The 24,122-nt window shown below is 37.3% G+C and overlaps 1 long non-coding RNA gene across 1 annotated transcript in view; it reads left to right on the top strand.

Moving 5' to 3' along the window:
• LOC138834497 (uncharacterized) overlaps nt 1-24,122 on the top strand; it is a 51,479-nt gene that overhangs the window by 5,030 nt on the left and 22,327 nt on the right. Inside the window, exon 2 of the long non-coding RNA XR_011374148.1 lies at nt 8,952-9,002. This is a non-coding gene — a long non-coding RNA (uncharacterized lncRNA). The remainder of the gene's footprint in view (nt 1-8,951; nt 9,003-24,122) is intronic.

The raw sequence follows: 24,122 nt of genomic DNA, 5'->3' as shown, positions 1-24,122 counted from the left end.
TCTTATTGTTTCTATTTCAATGCCTCATATGGGCCTGTTAAGCTGATTTAACTCATCTTGGTTTAGTTTTGGCATGTCAATATTTGCTAGGAAACGGTCCATTTCTGTCAAGTTCTCAAACTTATTAGCATAAAGTTTTGTCAAGTATTCCATTATAAACGTTCTGAATCTGGGTTTTTTCCGTGGTGATGTTTCCATTCTCATCTCTGAGTTTATTTATTTGGGTGTGTTCTCTTCTTTTTCTGATAAGATTTGCTAAGAGTGTGTCAATATTGTTGATTTTTTCAAAGAACCTACTCTTTTTTTGTTGATACTTTCTATAGTTTTTTACGATTCTAATTCATTTAATTCTAATTTAATTTTAATTATTTCTTTCCATCTACTGGATTGGGGTTTATCTTGCTGCTCTTTTTCAGGGAGGTTCAGATGTCTCATTAAAGTGTTGGTTTCAGATCTCTCCAATTCGTTGACTTGGTAACTCAGACCTATACCTTGCTCTGAGTACTGCCTTTGCTATGTCGCAGAGGAGCTGGTAATTTGTGTGTACATTTTTGTTGAATATCATGAATACTTGAACTTCAAGTCTAATCACTTCTATGACCCACTGGGGGTCCAACAGTGTTGTTCAGCCTCCATATGTTACCGGAATTTCTTTGGTGGATTTTAGTGTTGAGTTCTAATTGTATTCCCTTGTGGTGTGAGTGAATGCAATGTATAACTTCAATGTTTCTGAATTTGGACAAGTTTGCTTTGTGGCCAAAAATGTAGTCTATTTTAGAAAATGTTCCATGTGCTGCTGAGAAAAACGTGTATTCTGAATCTGCTGGGTGAAATATTAGGTAGATGTCTTTTAAATCTAGTTGACCTATGCAGCTGTTTAGATCTGCGGTTTCTCTGTTGAGTTTTTGCCGAGTTGATCTATCTAGCGGGGAGAGTGGTTTGCTAAAATCCCCAACAATTAATGTCTTTGGATCTATGTGGGATATGAGGGAAAGTATTGTTGCTTGTATAAATTTGAGTGCTACATTTTTTTGGCGAATAGATATTAAGAATTGCAATAACCTCCTGAAAGAGAAATCCCTTAATTACTATGTATCGACCTTCTTTAACTCTTCTCCCTAATTTTAAGTTGAAATCTATTTTATCTGATATTAGGATTGCAACACCCGCCTGTTTATGGGGGCCATTTGCTTGGTAGATTTTGCTCCAGCCTTTAACTTTGAAAATGTGTTTGTTTATATGGGCAAGGTGTGACTCCTGAAGGCAGCAGTTAGAAGGATCTTGTTTTTTAATCCAACTAGACAGTCTATGTCGCTTAATTGTAAAGTTAAATCCGTTAATGTTAAGAGATAGGACTAAGAGGTATTTGGGAGTTGCTGCCATGTTATCTACCTTCTTGGGGGTTGCGAAAACTGTGTTCTTCCTATGGTTCTTGGATTCTCAGTTTGGGTGCAGTTTCTTGGCCTTTATTGTGGTCTTGTTGGTTTTCTATGTGTAGGATATCTTGAAGAATCTTTTGGGGGCTGGGAAGGTGGCTCAGTGGTAGAGCGCTTGCCTTGCATGCTCGAGGCCCTGGGTTCGATTCCTCAGCACCACATAAGCAAAAAGAAAAAAGCCAGAAGTGGCACTGTGGCTCAAGTGGTAGAGCGCTAGCCTTGAGCTGAAGAGCTGAGGGACAGCGCCCAGGCCCAGAGTTCAGGCCCCACGACCGGACCCCAAAAAAAAAAAAAAAAGAATCTTTTGTAGGCCTGGTTTGGTGGAGATGTATTGTTTCAATTTTTCTTTGCTATGGAAGGTTTTTATTTGGTCTTCAGTTATGAAGGAGAGTTTAGCTGGGTACAGTATTCTTGGTTGATAGATGTTTGTTTTTAGGGCTTGTCATACATCATTCCCGGCTCTTCTTGCTTTGATTGTCTCTGCTGAGAAATCTGAGGTGATTCTAATTGGTTTCCCTTTATAGGTGATTAATCTTTTCGCCTTGACAGCTTTAAAGATCTTTTCCTTGGTCTGAGTTGATCCTGTGTGTATAATAATGTGACACTGGGATGTCCTATTCTGATCTGGTCTATTAGGAGTTCTAAAAGCTTCTTGTATCTAAATAGGTCTATCTTTTTACATGTTTGGGAAGTTCTCTGCTATGATCCTGTTAAACAAATTTCCTAGACCATTTACTTCTGTTTCTAGGTGCTCCTCTATACCCATTATCCTTAGATTAGCCCTTCTGATGGTGTCTTCTAAGTATTGGATAGATCTATAATATTTCTTGGATTTGTCTTGCATGGTTGTATGTTCTTTCTCTATAATATCTAGGCTATCTTCAATCCCCGAGATTTGATCTTCTGCATGGTCTAAACTACTGTCAAGACTTTCTACTTTGTTTTTTATTTCTTTTGCTTCTAATTATTCAGCTTTGATGGCTTCAATTTCTTTATTGAAGCTTTCTTTTAGATCTTGTAAGGAGTTCTTTACTTCCTTAATTTGGTGTTCAGTGTTTATTGTCAAATCACTTAGTTAATTGGTTATGGTTTCCTTGGATTCCCATTCCTTCTGTGGGGTTCCATTCAGCATTCCCTTTGTGGTCTCCCTGACTTCCTTCAGCTCTTTGTTAATGGATCCCATGAATGCCTTTAGTGATCTTTCTGTATTCTCTTCCTGCTTTCTCAATTCCTGTATTACTCCTTGCTTATCTTCCTCCTGTTCACGCCATTCCTACCTTTCTCTTTGATTATTCTCAAGAAACTGCTCACGCAAATCCTGTATCAGTTTTTGAGTAGCTTCCTCACACTCATGATATTCCTGTATAGACATTTGGATTGCCTCCTCTCACTCCCTCTCTCACTCATACAGAGTCCTTTGTAGGTTTTCAATCTTTTCCTGCATTGACCTATTGTTTGCCTCCTCTCTCTCCCTATCACGCTCATACAGAGTTCTTTGTATGTTTTCAATCTTTTCATTTATCATGTTTGCCAGCAGTGTTTGTAGAGCTATTTGGGAACTCTCCTCTGAATTATACATTATCTGTTCTGTCCTCTGATTATCATGAGTGGGAGTGGAGATACCCAGACCTGCCATTTTTCTTGTGGTTTTCCGGCTTACTCTGCCCATTTGGGATGAAAGTAACAGCAGTTTTGTGCAAGAACACTAACTTTAGGCAAGCATCAACCAAAGTCTGAATTTGCATAGTCAATAGTCTGTAGATACAATCTAGTTCAACAGATATCTCTATTCAACATCAAACAACTATATATTAATGGGCTATGAACCGTTAAGAAGAATTTGGTAAACCAGAAATTATTAGTGTTAGGGAAATTATTAGTGTTAGGAATGGAGTGATGTGGGAAGGTACAGGGAGAGTTAACTAAGTCCTAGTCTCAAAGCGGGAAATAGGTTAGATAGGATGGAAGTAGGGAGAAAACAAGAAGAAAGAGAAAGGGAAAAAAGAGACCAGAAAAAGTAGAAAATTAAAAATTAGTAATATGCAGATTTGAGAACAAACTATTCAAAGAACGGGAATATATTGAGAGAAGGGGAGGGATATAAAGGAGATGTGAAAAATTTAAAAATAAAAATACTTAAAGTGTTATATAGGTATAAAGAGGTAGTACTGCTATTAAGGAATTTAATTCTCAGAAGTTTTGAATTGAGTAATAAATTTGTGGATTAAGTGTGTACACAATGGGGGATAGAGGCTAATAGTCACCTATGGGTTTATCTGAGGATGTGCAGAACAACAATTAAGTCCCATAAAGAGGAACAAAAGAGAGGAAAAGGTGAGAAGCATAAGAAAGAAAGGAAAAAAAAGATCAGAAATTCAGTCGAGCTAAGCAAAACACAAAAAGAAAAACATTTTTAAAAGAAGAAAAAAAAAGAAAGAAAAACGCACACATGCATGTATCCCTAAAATAAAGATTATAGGTGGAAAAAAAGTTACTAGAAAACATTTTTTTTTTCAAAAAAGGTAAAAATTGATTTAAAAAAGTTTTAGAAAATAAAAAAAATTTAAAGTTGTAATAAAAAATAAGAAGAGGGACAAAAATAGTTCTTTGATTTTTTAGGGAGGGTTGGGAAAAATCCCTTACCTCCCTTGTGTCTGTAATCAGCCTCTGGTTGTAGTCTCCGGTCTGCTTGTGGTCCTGTGGCTTGGTTGGTTTCTTAAGTCAGTTTGTTTGGACAGGCAGAAAAATTTTCTGCTTTACCCAGGATTTTTCGATCCTCCTCCCAAGTTAGTTCAATGAGATGGGGGTGTGCTTTGAGTATTACAAAAGAGGGAGATGGCTTTTTCCTCAAGTTTGGAAATGCTGTGATGAGGCTATGTTCTGGGTAGAGTTGAGGCCTCTCAGCAAACAGTAGCTTTTCCCTGGGGCTAGTTTGTGAGAAACTCACAGAGGCCAGCCTGGAGCCACTTGCAGGGTTTCTGTTTACTGATGTCGAAGCTACTAAAGGGAGGGGCAGTCTGTGGCTCTGATTACTCAATGAAGAAAGCCACTCCCAGGGCTGGTGCCCGAACTGGGTGACTTTTCCCTGGGTGGAGCTGAGTCTGGCAGGTCATGCCATTAAGTTCTTGTGACCTGCTAAATGACCCTATTTTTATTCCAAGGACTGAGTTGGAGCTAGCAGCTCTGCGGAGCTTTGTCAGTATCCAAGATGGAGATCTCTGGTACTGGGGGGGGGGGGGAAGGGGTGGCCTTCCCTCCTCTGCTACCTGAGAAGGAGTGAGGAAGTCAGGCTTCTACTCACGCTGAGTCTTGGTTCCTGGGTCGTCTCCAGTCTGCGAAATGCAGGATGAAGATGTCTGCTCCTTGTTGGTTCTTCCTGGTGTTGAGTAGTTTCTGCTTGCTTGCCGCATCTGGCTCTTTTAGTCCCCAGACTCTCTCTGTTTCAGGTATGGCGGTACCGCCCCCGCCGCCACCACTGCTGCCACAGCAGCAGCAGCAGTTTCTGGCAAGAGCTCAGATCTGTCTCCTTGCCTGGATTTTCCCTCTCTGGCCTAACTCTCTGTCCTGTGATGGCACACTTGGTGTGATTCTCTGGCTTAGGACTCTTCACTGGAACTCTAAAACTGCTTTCTATGGGAGAGCTTGTTTTGCCTCCAGCTTCTCCTCTGCCATCTTCCCGGAACTCCCAAAATGTACCTCCTTCTATGCTGTTGTTTCATACCTTATCTCCTTTGTTTTCTAAAAATCTCAGTCTTTCTATATTTCCCTATGAACATTTCCTGATAGTAAATACACCTATAAAGATGTCACAGGATGCTAATATAAGGGTCCCATAGCTCTTGAGTCATTAATGTAACAAAATGGAAAAGGAGACATATTTACTGCTACCTCAATTTTTCTGAAATGCTGCAATGTCATCATTTGGTTAAAATTCAATTCTTTGTTTACACAGTGTCATTCAGTCCACCTAAATGCAAATATGAAATTGGTGCTGGTGGTTTACAACTGTAATCCTAGCTACTCAGGAGATTGAGACCAGGGGATTGTGGTTCAAAGCTAGCCTTGTCAGGAAAGTCCATGAGACACTAATCTTCAATTAACCACCAGAAACCCGGAAGTGGTGCTGTAGCTAAAGTGGTAGTGTGCACAACTTGAACTGAAACGTGGAGGGACAGTGCCCAGGATCAGAATTCAAACCCCACAAACAACAAAAAAGGTGAAATATGACTTTAAGTTTCCCCAGAAGGAACGACAAGATCAATAATCTTCCCAAGCAAAAAAATTAATTCCAAAAAAATTAATTCCAAAATTATTCAGTGCACCTACTTTTGGTGAGTTATGTTATGGAATCTGTGCTGGACATATTCTCTAAAAACAAATTGTTTAGGGATACAGGTGGACCCATTGCAACAATGAGATGTCCATGTCGTTATGTCAAAAAACGAACTTTACAACTTTGGAGAGGGGGAGTATGGGAAGGAATGGGAAGCAGAAACAACGAAGAGGCAACAATGCTTGATAAGAAATGTACACGTTATCTTGCCCGTGTAATTGTAACTCCTCTGTAAGGTATTCCTACAATAAAAAAAGAAAAAATGTAAAATATTAGCTTCACAATAAACATCTAATATTTCTTCTTTGAAGAGTGACGTCTATACAGTCGATGTCACTTGGCTTTCTTACTATCTTAGTTCGAATCCAACCCTGGCAGGAGAGTCTGTCAAACTCTTATCTCTAATTACACAGCAGAAAAGCCACAAGTGGACTTTTGGTTCAAGCAGTATAGTACTAGCTTTGGGGGCAGATTATCAGGAAATAAAACTGTTCAGGGACAGGATCCAGCCTATGAGTTCAAGCCCCATAACCAACACAAACTAAAAAAAAAAAAAAAGCAAACAAAAAAACCCCAGATATTTCATTGGGACCCTGCTTAAAGGAGTACTGGTCTGAGAAGAGGTGCCTTTTTGCTGATCATACTCACTGGATGCTTTTTTGGAATCCTTATTGCTCTGGAGAATTCAGGACCAAACTAAAGGAATTGATAACTGACTCCTGAAACAAGAGAATCATCTCAGGGGAGGAAATACCAGCGGTAAGACACTTTAAAACCTCCGTGTCATTGTTTCTTGGCAGTAGAACTGTTTTGGGGGGTCCAGTCGTGGGCCTGAACTCTGGGCCTGAGCGCTGTCCCTCAGCTCTTCAACTCAAGGCTAGTGCTCTACAACTTGAGCCACAGCACCACTTCTGGCTTAATTTTTGCTTATATAGTGCTGACGAACCGAACCTGGGCCTCATGCATGAAAGGCAAGCGCTCTACCACTGAGGCAATTTCCCAGTCCCTGCAGTAGAACATGTTTAAAACAATGTTATTTCTTTTTGTTCTATGCTGGCCGTCAAATGGCACATTATTTCTTTTTGTAATACTCTCAATTAGAAGTTTACAGAAAAGCTATATATGAGTAAAAACACACACGAAAAAGTCGGGGACAGAGTTTCTTTCAAGCCTTCTGATTTTCTTGTACAGTAAAAAGGAAAGCACAAGTTAACTTGAACTTTGTCAATCCTCTATGTTCCATTCCTCTCCTGGGATCAGTTTCCACATCCAGTAGCAGTTACTTCCAGGAACAATCTACGGTGCTGCCTGAGATATAATGAATGCTTTCTTGCTTCATGGAAATAACACAAAGACCCCCTGATCTGAGGTTACACGTGTTTCAGAGACAACTTAGTAAAGAGAAAATATGAAATTTATATTGCTCTTAAATACATTTTCCATGAGAATATTGAGTTCAAACTTTGTAAGTTCTCTATAAAGTAAGGTGAATTTTAAATGGGAAGAAGGTTCTCAGATCATTTTTTGTGAGTGTATGTGCTGCGCATTATTTCCCAACTGTTCATGAGTTAACAGTAAGGAAACAATAGCAATAATAGGAGAAAGAGAAGTTTTGTGTTTAAGTATAAGGGTTCAATACACTATAGAAGATTCTACAAATAAGGCGACGTTGAAACAATAAAGCTATGTCCAGTATGTAGATTTGAGAGTGATATAGAGAAAGCATTACTCCCACGTGGAACAGGAAGTATGAGGCCACTCCCTTTCTTAATCACGCTTGCTAATCACGCAACTTTGTAGACAGTAGAATGGAAGCATAATTCTCTTTCCAATGCAACTCAGATATAAGAGCATGGACTTAATTGGAAAAGAAAGTCCATCCTGAGAGAGCAGGGATTATACTAGCCATTAACTGGTGGAGAAGATCACATTTATTTTCTTTCTTTTACTTATGTATTTTTTGTTGGTGGTGGTCTTGGCACTTGAACACTGGGCCTGGGAGCTGTCCCTCTGCTATTCAGCTCAAGGCTAATGCTCTATACTTGAGCCACAGTGCCACTTTCAGTTTTCTTGTAGTTAATTGGAAAAAGAATCTCCAGGACTTTCCTGCCCGGCCTGGCTTTGAACCCTATCCGAAGATCTCATCACCACCCAGCTTAGGATCACACTTCTAACAGTGAACACACAGCATATATAATGTGCATGTTCATCTATCTTTATATAAATTCGTAAGTTAAAAATATAGGCTACAACTTAGCTTTTTCACTCACAAAAATGTTTGTAATTTAAAAGTTGATACTACTGGAGGAATAAAACCTAAGAATATAAAGGTGTTTGGGAAGTTCAGTTTGCATCCAGCCTGGGCAGAACAGTCTTTGAGAAGCTATAATTAACCAACCAAAAGCTGGATTGGAAACATGGCTCAAGTATTGGAATACCAGTCATGAGCAAGATTGCTGAATAAGATCTTGACGCTTTTGCATACATACATACAATCATACACATATATACAGAGACACTTATATGCACACACAAATACACATATGAAGCAACTCTCAGAATATGTGGAAAAGTTGGAAAACAATAGAAAATATGTCCTGAGTAAGACTAGAACCAAGTGATAATTTTTAATGTTAGAAAGTCCTCAAGAGAACCTTCTTCAAAAAATTTTAAGAATATTACTTACATAGATAAGGACCAGAGATAGTAAGAGAGTCAAGTAATGATTATTAATGGGAACCGGTCCATGGAGGAATGAATCAGAGACTCCTGCAGGTGCATCTGAAAATGTTCATATCCTGTGTCAAATGTTAGAACATCTTTGAAAAGAGTACATGAACACTCTGAGCAGTATAGTGGATAATATTATTGGAGAAATTCAGAATTGCTAGTCTGTATCTAGATTAAATAAACCAAGAAACTATGGAGGGGCAATGTGATACAAGGCTAGAATTCTAGCACTCAGACTAAGAAAGGAGATTAGATAGTGGAATTACACAGTGATACCTTCCCTGGACCAGGTAGTATAATTTTGTCTTAATAAAACAAACCAAACAAGAAAGGAATAAAAAGTTGGAAGCATGGGCTAATTTTGTCATTATGTTTTGAGAAGTCAAGTTTCCTATTGAAATGCAACTCATATGTAATCCTCAGTTGTGTTTTAAATGTTCTCTTCATTACAGAACATTCTTAGATGCAAAATGGCTCATGATTCCCATCCAAAATTTGAAAAAGTAAGTAATCATCATTCTGATATATTCCAAGGATAGGATGAAGGATTTCAAAAGCTTAAGGCTGAAAAAATAGCAAAGTTAATCTAATGTAGCAATATGTAGATCTTGCTAAATTAGAGTTTAGATTTAAAATAAATGTTTTGGTTTTGTTTGTAATTTCATATTCTATAGGATACTACAAAATTCTTTTTAAATAGAGGGTTTAATTGACAAATTTACAAATGTTTCTGGAATTCTATTTGCCTAGAAGTTTCTTTCATGAGAGTTATAATTAGAACTGTTAATAGATATCCCAACACTTCATGTATAAAATGATAATGTGAATAATGTCGACAGAGTTGGCAACAAATGGATGATATTAATTTATAAATTTAGAAAAAGGGCGATTTTCTGAGGCTTTGGTATAACATGGTATGAAGAGACTAATTGTGTGACATCTTCTTTCTTCTACCTGTATGTAAAACAGGAAGCAATTTCCTTAATTACGTATATCTGTATACAGTGAGAAAAATGCTAAATTTGGGATTTCTTTTATTTTCGTTTTTGTTTTATTGGTTTGTCCTAGGCTTGAACTCAGGGACCGGGACACTGTCTCTGAGCCTGTTTATGCTCAAGGCCCGTGTCCTACCACTTCCAACCTCAGCTCACTTGTGGCTGGCTTTTGTTAAGAAGTTTATTGCAGATTTTACGGGCAAGATGTGACTCCTGCAGGCAGCAGATAGAAGGGTCTTGTTTTTTAATCCAACTAGATAGTCTATGTCGCTTAATTGGAGAGTTCAGTCCGTTAACGTTAAGAGATAGGACTGAGAGATATTTGGGGGTGCCTGCCATGTTATCCACCTTCTTGGGGGCTGTGAAAACTGGGTTCTTCCTAAGGTTCTTGGATTCTCAGTTTGGGTGCAGTTTCTTGGCCTTTGTTGTGTTCTTGTTGGTTTTCTATGTGTAGGACATCTTTAAGAATCTTTTGCAGGGCTGGTTTGGTGGAGATGTATTGTTTCAATTTTTCTTTGCTATGGAAGGTTTTTATTTGGCCTTCAGTTATGAAGGAGAGTTTAGCTGGGTACAGTATTCTTGGTTGATAGTTGTTTGTTTTTAGGGCATGGCATACGTCATTCCAGGCTCTTCTTGCTTTGATTGTCTCTGCTGAGAAATCTGAGGTAATTCTGATTGGTTTCCCTTTATAGGTGATTAACCTTTCCTCCTTGACAGCTTTAAGGATCTTTTCCTTGGTCTGGGTTTATCCTGTGTGGATTATAATGTGACAGTGGGATGTCCTTTTCTGGTCTGGTCTATTTGGGGTTCTAAAAGCTTCTTGTATCTGAATAGGCCTATCTTTTTGTATGTTTGGGAAGTTCTCTGCTAGGATCCTGTTAAACAAATTTCCTAGACCATTAACTTCTCTTTCTAGGTGCTCCTCTACACCCATTATCCTTAGATTGGGCCTTCTGATGGTGTCTTCCAGGTGTTGGATAGACCTATCATATTTCTTGCACTTGTCTTGGATGGTTGTATGTTCTTTCTCTATAATATCTAGGCTGTCTTCAATCCCTTAGATTCGATCTTCTGCATGGTCTAACCTGCTGTCAAGGCTCTCTACTTTGTTTTTTATCTCTTTTCCTTCTAATTGGTCAGCTTTGATGGCTTCAAGTTCTTTGTTGAAGCTCTGTTTTAGGTCTTGTATGAATTTCTTTACTTCCTTAATTTGGTGTTCAGTGTTTGTTCTCAAATCACTTAGTTGATTGGTTATGGTTTCTTTGGACTCCCATTCCTTCTGTTGGGTTCCATTCAGCATTCCCTTTGTGGTCTCCCTGACTTCCTTCAGCTCTTTGTTAATGGATTCCATGAATGCCTTTAGGGATCTTTGTGTATTCTCTACCTGGTCTCTTAATTCGTGAATTACTCTTTGATTAGTTTCCTCCCTTCTGTGGGATTGCTGCAGTTCTCTTTGAGTGTTCTCTGCCTGCTCACGCCATTCCTCCCTTTCTCTTTGGGTATTCTCAAGTTGTTCACGCAAATCCTGTATCAGTTTTTGAGAAGCTTCCTCACGCTTATGATATTCCTGTATAAACTTCTGGGATGCCTCCTCTCTCTCCCTATCACGCTCATACAGAGTCCTTTGTACATTGTCAAACTTCTCATTTATCATGTTTGCTATTAGTGTTTGTAGAGCTATTTGGGAACTCTCCTCTGGATTATTCTTTATCTGTTCTAATCCCTGATTATCAAGGTTGGGAATTGAAATACCCGAATTTGCCATTTTTCTTGTGTTTTTCCGGCTTACTCGGCCCATTTGAGATAAAGATTGCACCAGTTTTGTGCTAGAACCCTATCTTAAGGCAACCATCAACCAAGAAAACGGCCCTCATAAACAGGCAGGAGTTGCAATCCTAATATCAGATAAAATAGACTTCAAACTAAAATTCGTGAGAAGAGATAAAGAAGGTCGCTACATACTAATTAAAGGATCTCTCCTTCAGGAGGATATTACAATTCTAAATATCTATTTGCCAAACAATGGAGCACCCAAATTTATCAAAGAAACACTACTTTCCCTCAAATCCCATATAGATCCAAAGACATTAATTGTTGGGGATTTTAACACACCACTCTCCCCACTAGACAGATCAACCCGGCAAAAACTCAACAGAGAAACCGCAGATCTAAACAGCTGCATAGATCAACTAGACTTAACAGACATTTACCGAACATTTCACCCAGCAGCAACAGAATACACGTTCTTCTCAGCAGCACATGGAACGTTTTCTAAAATAGACCACATTTTAGGCCACAAAGCAAACTTGTCTAAATTCAGAAACATTGAAGTTATACCTTGCATTCTCTCTGACCACAAGGGAATAAAATTAGATCTCAACACCAAAAGCCACCAAAGAAAGTCCAGTATCACATGGAGGCTGAACAACACACTGCTGAATCATGAGTGGGTCATGGAAGAGATTAGAAAGGAAATTCAAATGTTCATGCTATTCAACAAAAATGAACACACAAATTACCAGCTCCTCTGGGACACAGCAAAGGCAGTACTCAGAGGCAAGTTTATAGCTCTGAGCTCCTACATCAACAAATTGGAGAGATCGGAAACTAACAATTTAATGACACATCTAAACCTCCTTGAAAAAGAGCAGCAAGATAAACCCCAATCCAGTAGACGGAAAGAAATAATCAAAATTAAATCAGAATTAAATGAATTAGAATCCAAAAAAACTATAGAAAAAATCAACAAAACAAAGAGTTGGTTCTTCAAAAAACTTAACAAAATTGACAGACCCTTAGCAAACCTTATCAGAAAAAGGAGAGAACACACCCAAATTAATAAACTCAGAGATGAGAATGGAAACATCACCACGGAAACAACCAAGATTCAGAACATTATAAGGGAATACTTCTCAAAACTTTATGCTAATAAGTTTGAGAACTTGACAGAAATGGACCTTTTCCTAGCAAATATTGACATGCCAAAACTAAACCAAGATGAGTTAAACCAGCTTAACAGGCCCATATCAAGCATTGAAATAGAAACAGCAGTAAGAGACCTCCCAGCTAAGAAAAGTCCAGGACCAGATGGTTTTACAGCGGAATTTTACAAGGCCTTCAAAGCAGAGCTCACACCAATACTCCTCCAACTCTTCAATGAAATTGAAAGAGAAAGCTCACTACCGAACACATTCTATGAAGCCATCATAACCCTCATCCCAAAACCAGGCAGGGACTCATCAAAGAAAGAGAACTACAGACCCATTTCTTTGATGAACATTGATGCAAAACTTCTCAACAAAATTTTGGCCAATTGACTTCAACAATTCATCCAAAAAATCATACACCATGATCAAACAGGATTCATTTCAGGGATGCAAAGCTGGTTCAATATACGCAAATCAATTAATATTATTCATCACATCAACAGGAGCAAGAATAAGAACCACATGGTTATCTCAATAGATGCAGAAAAAGCATTCGACAAGATCCAACACCCCTTTATGATGAAGGTTCTGGAAAAATTAGGAATCCATGGAACATTCCTCAATACAATAAAGGCTGTATATGACAAACCTACAGCCAGCATTATACTCAATGGTGAAAAACTAAAGCCATTTCCTCTTAACTCAGGAACAAGACAAGGATGCCGACTCTCTCCACTTCTCTTCAATCTAGTATTAGAATGCCTAGCTACAGCAATAAGACAAGATGCAGACATAAAGGGGATCCAAATAGGGAAAGAAGAAATAAAACTCTCCCTCTTTGCAGATGACATGATCTTGTATTTAAAGAATCCCATAGACTCCACTCCCAAATTACTCAAGCTGATTCAAAACTTTGGCAAAGTAGCAGGTTATAAAATTAATCCCCAAAAATCAATGGCTTTTCTATATGCCAACAATGAGAAAAGTGTGGCTGAAATTAGGAAAGCAACTCCATTTGTGATAGCCCCACAAAAAATAAAATACCTAGGAATTAACTTAACCAAAGAAGTGAAGGACCTCTATGATGAAAACTTTAAAATCTTGAAAAAGGAAATCAACACAGAACTTAAAAAATGGCAAAACCTCCCATGCTCCTGGATTGGCAAGATTAACATCGTGAAAATGGCAATACTTCCCAAGGCTATCTACAAATTCAACGCGATACCTATCAAAATTCCACCCTCATTCTTCAAGGAAATAGAGGAGGCAATCCAAAAATTCATATGGAACAATAAAAGACCCCGAATAGCAAAAATGCTCCTCAACGGAAAGAACACTGCTGGAGGAATATCAATACCAAATTTCAAACTCTACTATAAAGCCATAGTAATCAAAACAGCTTGGTATTGGCATAAGAACAGACCTCAGGACCAATGGAATAGAATTGAAAACCCAGAAATGAACCTACAGACCTATAGCCATCTAATCTTCGATAAGGAAGCTAAAACAATAGAATGGAAGAAAGACAGCCTCTTCAGTAAATGGTGCTGGCAAAATTGGTTAACTACATGTAGAAAACTAAAGCTAGATCCTTATATATCACCCTGCACCAGAATCAACTCCAAATGGATCAAAGACCTTGAACTCAAAGCAGACACTCTGAAAACATTACAGGATGGAATAGGAGAAACCCTAGGTCTCCTTGGCTCAGGAAGAAATTTTCTGAATAGAGACCCGGAAGCACAACAAATCAAATAAAGGTTGGACAAATGGGATTGCATAAGATTGCAGAGCTTCTGCAGGGCAAATGACATAGCTGGCAAGATCAATAGAAAGCCCAACGATTGGGAGAAGATCTTTACTAGCCATACAACGGACAAGGGTCTCATATCTAAAATATACTTGGAACTCAAAAAATTAAACCACCCAACAACAAATCCTCAAAGAAACAACTGCCCAATAAATAAGTGGGCGAAAGACTTAAAGAGAAGCTTCTCTGAAGAAGAAAGAAGGATGGCCAATAGACACATGAAGAAATGTTCAACATCCCTAGCCATAAAAGAAATGCAAATCAAAACAACATTGAGATATCACCTCACTCCAGTTAGAACAGCAAAAATCAAGAACTCTAACAACAACAGATGCTGGAGGGGATGTGGACAGAAAGGAACCTTACTTCATTGTTGGTGGGAATGTAAACTTGTTCAACCACTTTGGAAAGCAGTATGGAGGTTCCTCAAAAGACTTCACATAGATCTCCCCTATGATCCAGCAATCCCACTTTTGGGCATTTACCCAAATGTTTACAAACAAGACCACACTAAAGCTACCAGCACAACTATGTTTATTGCAGCATTATTTACCATAGCTAAGATATGGAACCACCCCAGATGCCCCTCAGTAGATGAATGGATCAAGAAAATGTGGTATATATACACAATGGAATTCTATGCCTCCATCAGAAAGAATGACATTTCCCCATTTGTTAGGAAATGGAAAGGCTTGGAAAAAATTATATTAAGTGAAGTAAGCCAGGCCCAAAGAAGCATAGGTCCCATGGTTTCCCTTATTTGCAATATCTAGTATAGGTATGAGTCAAGCGGAAAAGGTCAGATAATGTGATGTTAGGAAAATGAACCCTTAAATATGTATTTTAATGTTTTCGTTTCTTTCATGCATGTGTTTCTAACGCATTTACAAGATTATTTCTTTGTTGCTTTGTATGTCCATCCCCCACAGTGTAACCCCCGCTTTCATTATATTTGATGTCAGTATAACATGTGGAGGAGATGGGGACAAACAAGTCGTTTAAGGATTCAGGTGGACCTGTTGCAACAATGAGAAGTACAAAATGTCATGTCAAAACCAGCTTTACAATGTCGGTGTGGGGGGGGGGAGGGGGGTATCATTGGGTGGGGGGAGGGGGGTAAAATTGGGTGGGGGGAGGGGGGAGGCGGGGAAGGGAAATGAAGGGTAAACAAAGGAGGAGGCTGCAATGCTTGGTAAGAAAAGTATGCATTATCCTGCCCATGTAATTGTAGCCCCTCTGTACAGTATGTTCCCAAATAAAATAAAATACAATTAAAAAAAAAAGAAGAAGTTTATTGGAGATAAGAATCTAGAGAACATTCCTGCCTGGGTGGGCTTTTGTCAACCTCTAGTGCATTGGGGTCCCTGGGTAAGGGTAATGAAATCACCAGGACACTGGTGATGCAGAGTGCAAACAGCAATTGTCACTGCATGCTGTGCTTTATTGTTAGTGGTATTTAATGACAAGCAAGCTTGATCTTGCCAAGATTTGGTCAGAAGACATTGACACAAAAATTTCAACAGATACATTTTTACTTGACCTATGAGACAATGTCTTGGTGTATAATTATATAAACTATTTTAGAGCAAGCTCAAACCAATCAGGAAAATGCTTGACCAGCTGTTCATCTATGCTTAAGCAAGAAGAAGAGCTACTTCCTCAGCTCTCAGGAGTCTGTGACATGTGTTTTTAGATAGGGAGAGAGAACATTTTCCCTCTCTAGCCCGGCATGCCAAGAGCTTTGCTAATACTCAAATACATTCTTCAGATAATCCTGAGGCGAAGCCTGCATCATTCGGCCCCCTCAACATAGACCCTGAGTCTTCACAATTTCCTTCTTTTTTCTTTTGTTTTAAAAGTAAAGCTTTCCACAGAGTTATCATAGATGATTTCATTGGTTTAATAAAAATCAAATATAACAGTACAAGTGCAGACAAAATAATAACAATCATAATTTCCATACCACTAGCAGTATGTGAAATGCTTTGTAGTATTTCTTTCGGATCTAACCCTTCCAATTGTTTAATGAATGCATTAGCAATATTAGAAGCATCATCATTCGTAAATTGTTTACCAAAAATCTCATGTACATTAAATTGTAACTGAGCAATCAATTGAGCAGCAGTAGAATTTCCAGATAAATACTGCTGTATTACATTCTAATCATGTATGGATTTATTATATTTTATATTAGTAATGCAAAAGGTAGTAAAATTCCAATTACATTTTAACAATAACTGTTTTTCCACAACCAATAACTTGTTTCCTAACCATTCCACTGTCTGTTTAAGAATATTAATGTGTTTGTAATAGAGCATCAATTTCTACCTGTGAGACCCACAATTCATGTGAATCCCGGTGCCATTCTTCCACAAAGTGCTAATTTGTAAGGAAGTGTGTAGGGCAATTCCAGACACCGCAGCAACAGTGGTAATAGCAATTAAGCTTAAGATTAAGCAATTAAGCAATTAAGCTCCAATGGCTCCAATCATACGCTTTGTACGTTTTAGTAGTTTGGTAAAAAATTCAATAACAACACTCTCCAAAGGATTTTGGGACCACTCTCTTCCTAATTTAGCAGGTAGCCAAATATGAGTTCTTTCTGGTAATATCATAATACTATCACTGTCACTAAAATTAAGAGAGGAATTATGCAAGAACACAGGTGACAATTAAAACAAGAAATAGTAGCATAAAATGTAAAATTTCCCACTAAAATGCATAAGGCAGAGGTACACAAGCAGTTGCATCATAAGATTTGTACAAAGTAAAATTATAAGTCGATGCAGAGTTCACTGTCCTTGAAAACGATCCATTTGATAGCATCACGGGTTTCAGCGCCGCTGCGACCTTCCAAAGATGAGTCTGAACAGCAGTGGGTGCAGCCATGAAAGCCCATAGAGCATCAGCAATGCCTCCAACTCTCCAGGCCATCAATCGAGCTCCAGTATGCGATCCATTAATGGCTTCCGGCATCCTAGTAACATTTGATAAATCACATCTGGTAATATTCCATTCTGAACATGTGTTAATAAACTGCCCAAAAGGTCCTCAATTAATAAAATTATTGAACATTTTTCCAAATATTCCTCTACACTCTTGCCACACAAAAGGCTGATATTTTAAATCAATATAAGTAAATCAGGGCACATAGGTAAGGATAACGTGCCATCAGTGACACTTTCCCAGCTACTATTAATGGCCAAGTAGTTATTCGCTGCAGTTGTGTTTTAGAATTGGAAGTGCGTTTCCCAGGTAAAACCCAATGTTGCCAATTCATTACTAAACATGGAGGAGGCCCCAGTCAAACAGGCAAGGAATGAGTATAGTAAGTATAATTTAAAAAGCTACCATCATCCTTATTGCAAAATGTGAAATTATTCCAAGGAGGAGATAAAACAGCAGGAACAGTATAGACGGTTATATCCATGTCTCCCCAAATAACAGGTTCCAATAACGAGGATTAGGAATAAAGGCCTAATAACTTAAATTAGCATTAGCATGGACAGAGTTTATAGTAAGCAGGGCACACATGGCCAGGAACAAGTTCTCAGCTGGGACAGGTTTACCATTGCATTGTAACACCTTTTGTCCTTCTCCAGTCAACTTTTTAACCTGCCCCTAAGTGGGCAGTGGGGATTTCTTTTTCCTCAACTGGTGGCCGATTCCTTGAAGGATACAGGGCTGTCCTCACTGGGCCGCATCTGTATCCATCAGGCAGGAAGCTAGGATTGTTTGCCATCCTGTGTAGACACAATTCCTCAGCACCACATAAGCAAAAAGAAAAAAGCCGGAAGTGGCGCTGTGGCTCAAGTGCTAGAGCACTAGCCTTGAGCTGAAGAGCTGAGGGACAGCGCCCAGGCCAGAGTTCAGGCCCCAGGAAAGGACCAAAAAAAAAAAAAGTAGGCCTATCTATTGTCTTCAGGTGATTTTGATGATTGAAGATGCTTAATGAGAAGTCAAAATGTATTAGTCGTCCTTTGATATCAATTAAATTTCATTTTTCCTTCTTGGAGAATATAATGATCAAAGCAATAGTTCAGAATCAGCAAGCATTAGTTCAACATCATGCTTCCAGTGCAAATGGATCTCCAGTAAGTAATCCTCTATACCATTTTCCACAAAGTTTTGTCACAGATACAATCTGCCTGCCTTCTCTAGCTGCTTTCCTAGCCTGGACCTTTTCTTTCATTTTGCAGGAAAAGTGTGAGTCAACTGATTTCAGTCAGATCGGTTCCTAGAATTATCAAGGATTTAGATTCGTTTAAAAAAAATTAGTTGTGGGGCCTGAACTCTGGGCTTTTGCACCGTCCTTGAGCTCTTCAAATCAAGGCAAGCGCTCTACCACTTGAGCCACAGAACCACTTCTGTGGTTCTGTTTATGTGGTGCTGATTTGGGAAATGGCAGAGCAGAAAGTGAAATGATGCAACCAAAAATATAAAAGCAAAATAAATTAGGATAATTATGGAGCAACCATATTGTCTATGAGACTCATGAAAGAGAGAGAGGAAGAGAGATACAGATGTGCAATGACCTAGCTAGCCAAAAAATCCATGCTTCTGATCCATTTACAAAGCAAACAATTTTATTTTTCATTTGTTAAAAGAGATGGAAATAGAATTTATATATTTACTTGAAATTAGTAAATACATTTTTAGTAGCCTACATAAAGAGACATAGCTTTGAACAAATTACAAACAAGAATCTTAATCCTTGGGCTAGGAAAGTGGCTAGTGGTAGAGTGCTTTTCTTGCCACTTATTACAGTGCGGAGACTACTTTCCAAAAAGGCCACTCCTATGAATACTAGGGATGAGGATGTGTATACCCCTCTTCATCGGGAAGCCTAGTGGACACTTAGACAATGTCCACGAATTGGTAGTTCAAGGCAGATATTCACGCAATTACTGTGAATGTCTGGACACCCCTGCACAGTGCTTATATGTGAAACATATTGCAAAAGTACACACACATCACACACACACACACACACACACACACACACACACACACACATCATCATCATCATCATCATCATCATCATCATCATCAGATTTCTTCTTAAGTATTTTTTGTGTATGGTCTTAAGAAGAAATTTACATTACTAACTTGAATTTCTGACAGAACAATGTAATCACTATACATCTTGCTTCTATACTGTCAATATTAAATTGCTATCTAAGTATGTGCAATAGATAAGTATAGGAAAAAGTAAGAGCCACACTGGTGGCTCATGTCTTTATTCCTAGATAAGCAGAAAGATGAAATCTGATGATTGTGGTTTGAAACCAGATGAAGAAAAAAATCTATTAGATTCTGGTTTGAAAGTAACCAGCAAAAGCTAGAAATGGAGCTGTGGTACAAGCAATAAAATGCTAGCCTTGAGAAAACTAAAAAAAAAATAATAAATTTTGGGACAGAGCTAGGGCCTGAGTTCAAGCTCTAGTATTAGTATTTAACTAATGAAGGAATGAATTAGTTAAAGAATTACCTAAAATAAATGAAGTGGTCACATGTGGAGGGGCAGAAAAAATGTAACTACAATGATGACTGAATTATGTATTATTTTGTAATAAGGCAAATTATCATTTGTCATAATCACTAATATTTTATTTGAGCTTTTTTGTACAATAAACCCTGAATTTGGCATGCATGTATATGTGTGTATACGTGTGCACACATATGTGTTTATGTGTGTGTGTGTGTGTGTGTGTGTGTGTGTGTGTGCTGTTGTAATGTTGCTTGCCAACATGAACAGGGTGAGGCTAAAAAGAACTGTATTGCAAAGTTTCTTTTTATTTATCAGTGTTCTGTCCTGTCATTTCAGTGGAACCACCCTTCTGTACATTTTATTTGTTAATAACATCATCATAATCAAAGCATTTACAACATAAGTTATATAAAAGAGATCATTTTCAGTTCTTAATATATGTTAGGTAAAAAGATACACATATAATTAGGTAGTAAGTTATTGCTGTAAGAAGACTGTCAGTACAAAATATGTACTTGACTTCTTAAATTGGTTATATTTTTAAGAAATATTCATGGAGTGATTTTGACCAACTTGACCAAATAGGTATTACTGTCCGGTTATTCCTGTGAAACTCAAGGTGGATAAACTCTTTCCGGATTTCTGTTGAAAATAACATTCTTTGTAAGATCGTATCTATTCACACTAAGATAATAAACCCCGTATTTTTAAGGTTTGAATATCGCATCATATTGACAGAAAATCAGTATTGTTGCTATGCTTGTTAGATATATATTTAAAGAAACAAAAACATGTGTCATCTCTAGATTGTGGATGCATTTGAAGTTGTTTTGTACATACAAAGGTTTCTTCATTAATAGTTCTTTTGTGGGAGTAACTATCACAACTTTAACAAATAAGGCTTTTCGAATATCTTTTGCAATATAAATAACATTCCAGACCGTGTCTTGCAATTTCAGAAAACCATTTAAATATTTTAGTAATATTTTAGTTCATTGATTATACAGCTAAAGACATTTCTGAAATAAATATTGTTAAGATCTGAAAATGTAAGTGGGTATATAGGATTTTTTATGGATCATTTTATGAAAAGCCAGTTTTTTTGAAACTAAAAGAAATAGAATAAAAGAATGTAAGTGAATTGGGTAACTTAATTATTAGTATAATTTTGTTTTCTATTAGCACAGTCCTTTGAATGTAGATGATGCAGTTAAATTATTTTTGTATCACTGTGCTTCAGTTATTTTTAGAATTTTTGTAGTTATAAGAGTGAATTTGTAGTAAAAATAAATGTCTTTTAATATGATTAGGATTAATTTTGTGTTTTGTGTTCTACTCCCATGAAAATGAGTTATTTTCAAGTGTTAATAGTTTATAATTGAATCTTCAGTATCATAAGAAATTTTGAAAAAAATGGTAGTATTGATGTCTTCATTTTTGGGGGTAGGGGTTCAGTGGTGGAGCTTGAACTCTGGGCGCTGTCCCTCAGCATTTCAGCTCAAGTCTAGCACTCTACCACTTGAGCCACAGCGTCACTTCCAGCTTTTTTCTTTATGCTTGTTTGGTGCTAAGGAATCGAACCCAGGGCTTCATGCATGCAAGGCAAACACTCTACCACTAAGCCAACTTCCCAGCCCTTCATGTCTTTTTAAACCAATAGTATTCACAAGTTGGAGAGTCTTTAATTCATACTTAGATCTTGGTGTCTATGATTTTTTATCCTCTCATTCCTAACATTAATGATAGGTCAGAGTGCATTTTTGAGTATAGGAAAGGTAAAATATTTATCTGGGGGTCAAAGGTGATTGTTATAGCAGTCTTGCTTTAATAGCATTTTAAAGTAGTTCCTTTCTCTCAAAATGTTGGGTATAAAAAGTAATCAAAATACTTCGAATGGTAAACAACTTCGTTGAGCTACAATATGGAAATGATTGGTCCATAAGACCTGCAGTCTGTTTCCATCAGGAATTGGGAGGTCATTATTTCAATAAGACAGTGTTAAACAGAGATAGGGTCCCCAGGCAGTGCAGTGTTGAGTGAAGGCATAAAATATGATTTCTACTATTTTGAGCTAGAAATCAAGAATATTATTCTTTAACAGCTCCTTTCACCAGGGAGGTATGCATTGATTATGAACTTTGAGTTTTCATATTATAGTTCCCTGTTTTCTAACAAAGATAAAGTGAAATATTGTGAAAGTGAAAACAATAATTCTGGGAAATTTTCCTAGAATTTGTAGACTAAGTGCTGGTATTTTAGTCATAAAATAGAATGAGGTTAATTGATACAGTGGGAGATGATCCTCAGGCTCACACTTACCATGTGTGCAATGTTGTACTAGTAATTTCAACTCTGAAGACTTCAATATCATCATCTGAGAATTAAAAATGTAAGGAGTTCCACTTTATGCAATTATTGTGAGGATTAAATTATATACCATAGGTAAAGTACTTGGAACAATAATCAATTAGCATTTGGCACATTCTACCTGTTATTTTATCATGTGATGAATTCTAATATTTTTACCGTGATTTTATATGTGCAATGTGATGTATTGATATTCATTGCATGGATCAGTTTTCTGTCACTCTGAGGAAAATACCAGCAAAGGAAATTTCTGAGGAGGAAACTATTTTATTGACTCATGGTTTAAGAGAACACAGTTGAAGATCAAATGTCTCCATTGTTTTTAATCATATTTTTATTATCTTAACTAGGTGTACACGGGAATTTCCATTCAATAAATGAGTTTTTAAGTATAATGGATCTTTTTATAACTTTTCCCTACCCTTCCAAACCTCACCCCTTTAATTTTTTCTAGTTTCATTTTATTTACATTGAATATAATGTCTTCACTCTTACTCCATAACTCTCTTTATTTCTTCCCTTTGACTTCCCCTCACATCTTCCAAGTGATAGTTTCCTGGTATACATTTTGTTGGATTAAAAGTTCAATTTTATAAGAAATTACACCTTTTAAATACTGCTCTGAAAAATGAAAACTTTGGTTAATATTCTTGTTTAACTTGCATAAAATTCTGGCTTCCAAATAGGCGACAGAACATGGGTCCTTTGTGTGTCTGGCTCTGACTTCTTTTACTTAACATATTTTTAGATCTATCCCTTTCTTTGCAAATAATGTAACAGTGCTCATAATGGATAGGTACAATCCAATTGTGTATATATGACACAATTTCTCCAACCATCCTCTGCCAAAAGGCATCTTGGCTGTTTCCATAACTTGGCTGTGGTGAATAGTGCAGTAATGAACAAGGTTGTGAAAGTGATTTTACTGTAACCTTTTGGAAGAATTCATCACTATCTTTCTGGGAGCAATCCTCTAGCCAGTTTTCTAGAATAAGCACATCCTTCCTTTCATCTCTATCACAAGATATTGCAAGTCCTCAAAAATACACTCTACCATACATGTCTCAATAAGCTAAAACCACACTATGCCCATATTCTTTCAATAAATTTTTAATACTTACATAAATTTAGTGAGAACTTTCTATGTACTTTCCTAATGTGGGAATAAGAGACATAACAACAGATTAAAAGTAAGAAATATATATTTTAATTAGCTATTATCATATTTAAAATCTTTTTCAGCTCTAACTCATAGCCTCACTTACTATTATTTTAATCTTTATTTGATTACTTCATCTATCCCCTAAATTATAACAGGTGAGTTACAGATAAAAATTTTGGTTTGATTTTGACACTCATGTGTGAGGATGCACAATATGGGCAAATAGATGGATTGGAATTAATAGCAATTATCCATTTTGTTAAAATAGAGATGTTTTTTTTCAAAACTGATACATATTTCATTCAACAAAAAGAAACTTGTAACAATTCCCTTTGTTTTGCTACTTACTAACTTTTGTTTCCATTTTATTTTATAATGAAGGATGATTTCATATATGTACTGTAGATACAAAAATATGTTAAACTATTTCTATCCATATGTATTGATATATACATACATACATATATTACACAGGTTACAATGATAATTTATAACTTCTATAACTATACAATTTACTAAATTATTAAAAACATCGATGGTTCATGCCTGGAATCCTGGTTACTCGGGAGCCTGAGATCTGATGAACATCGTTTAAAGCCATCCTGGGCAGGAAAGTCCATAAGCCTCTTATCTCCAAACAACCAACAGAAAATAAGAATTGGAACTGTGGCTCAAAGTAATAGAGTGGTAGCCTTGAGAGAAAAAGCTCAGGGACATCACCCAGGTTCTTAGTTCAATAACTACAATCTACCCAAAAAAATCTATTTAATTTACACCTGTGTAAGTAGAGTATTTCCATCACCCAAATGCACATCCATGCTCATTCGCAAGGTAAATCTGTTTTGTCTGAAGTACCACTAAGCACTATCAC

The sequence above is a fragment of the Dipodomys merriami genome, unplaced genomic scaffold, assembly GCF_024711535.1.
Source record: "Dipodomys merriami isolate MVZ:Mamm:240054 unplaced genomic scaffold, mDipMer1.0.p SCAF_217, whole genome shotgun sequence".
In the NCBI taxonomy this organism is placed as follows: domain Eukaryota; kingdom Metazoa; phylum Chordata; class Mammalia; order Rodentia; family Heteromyidae; genus Dipodomys; species Dipodomys merriami.
This window is presented reverse-complemented; position numbering and strand designations above follow the sequence as displayed.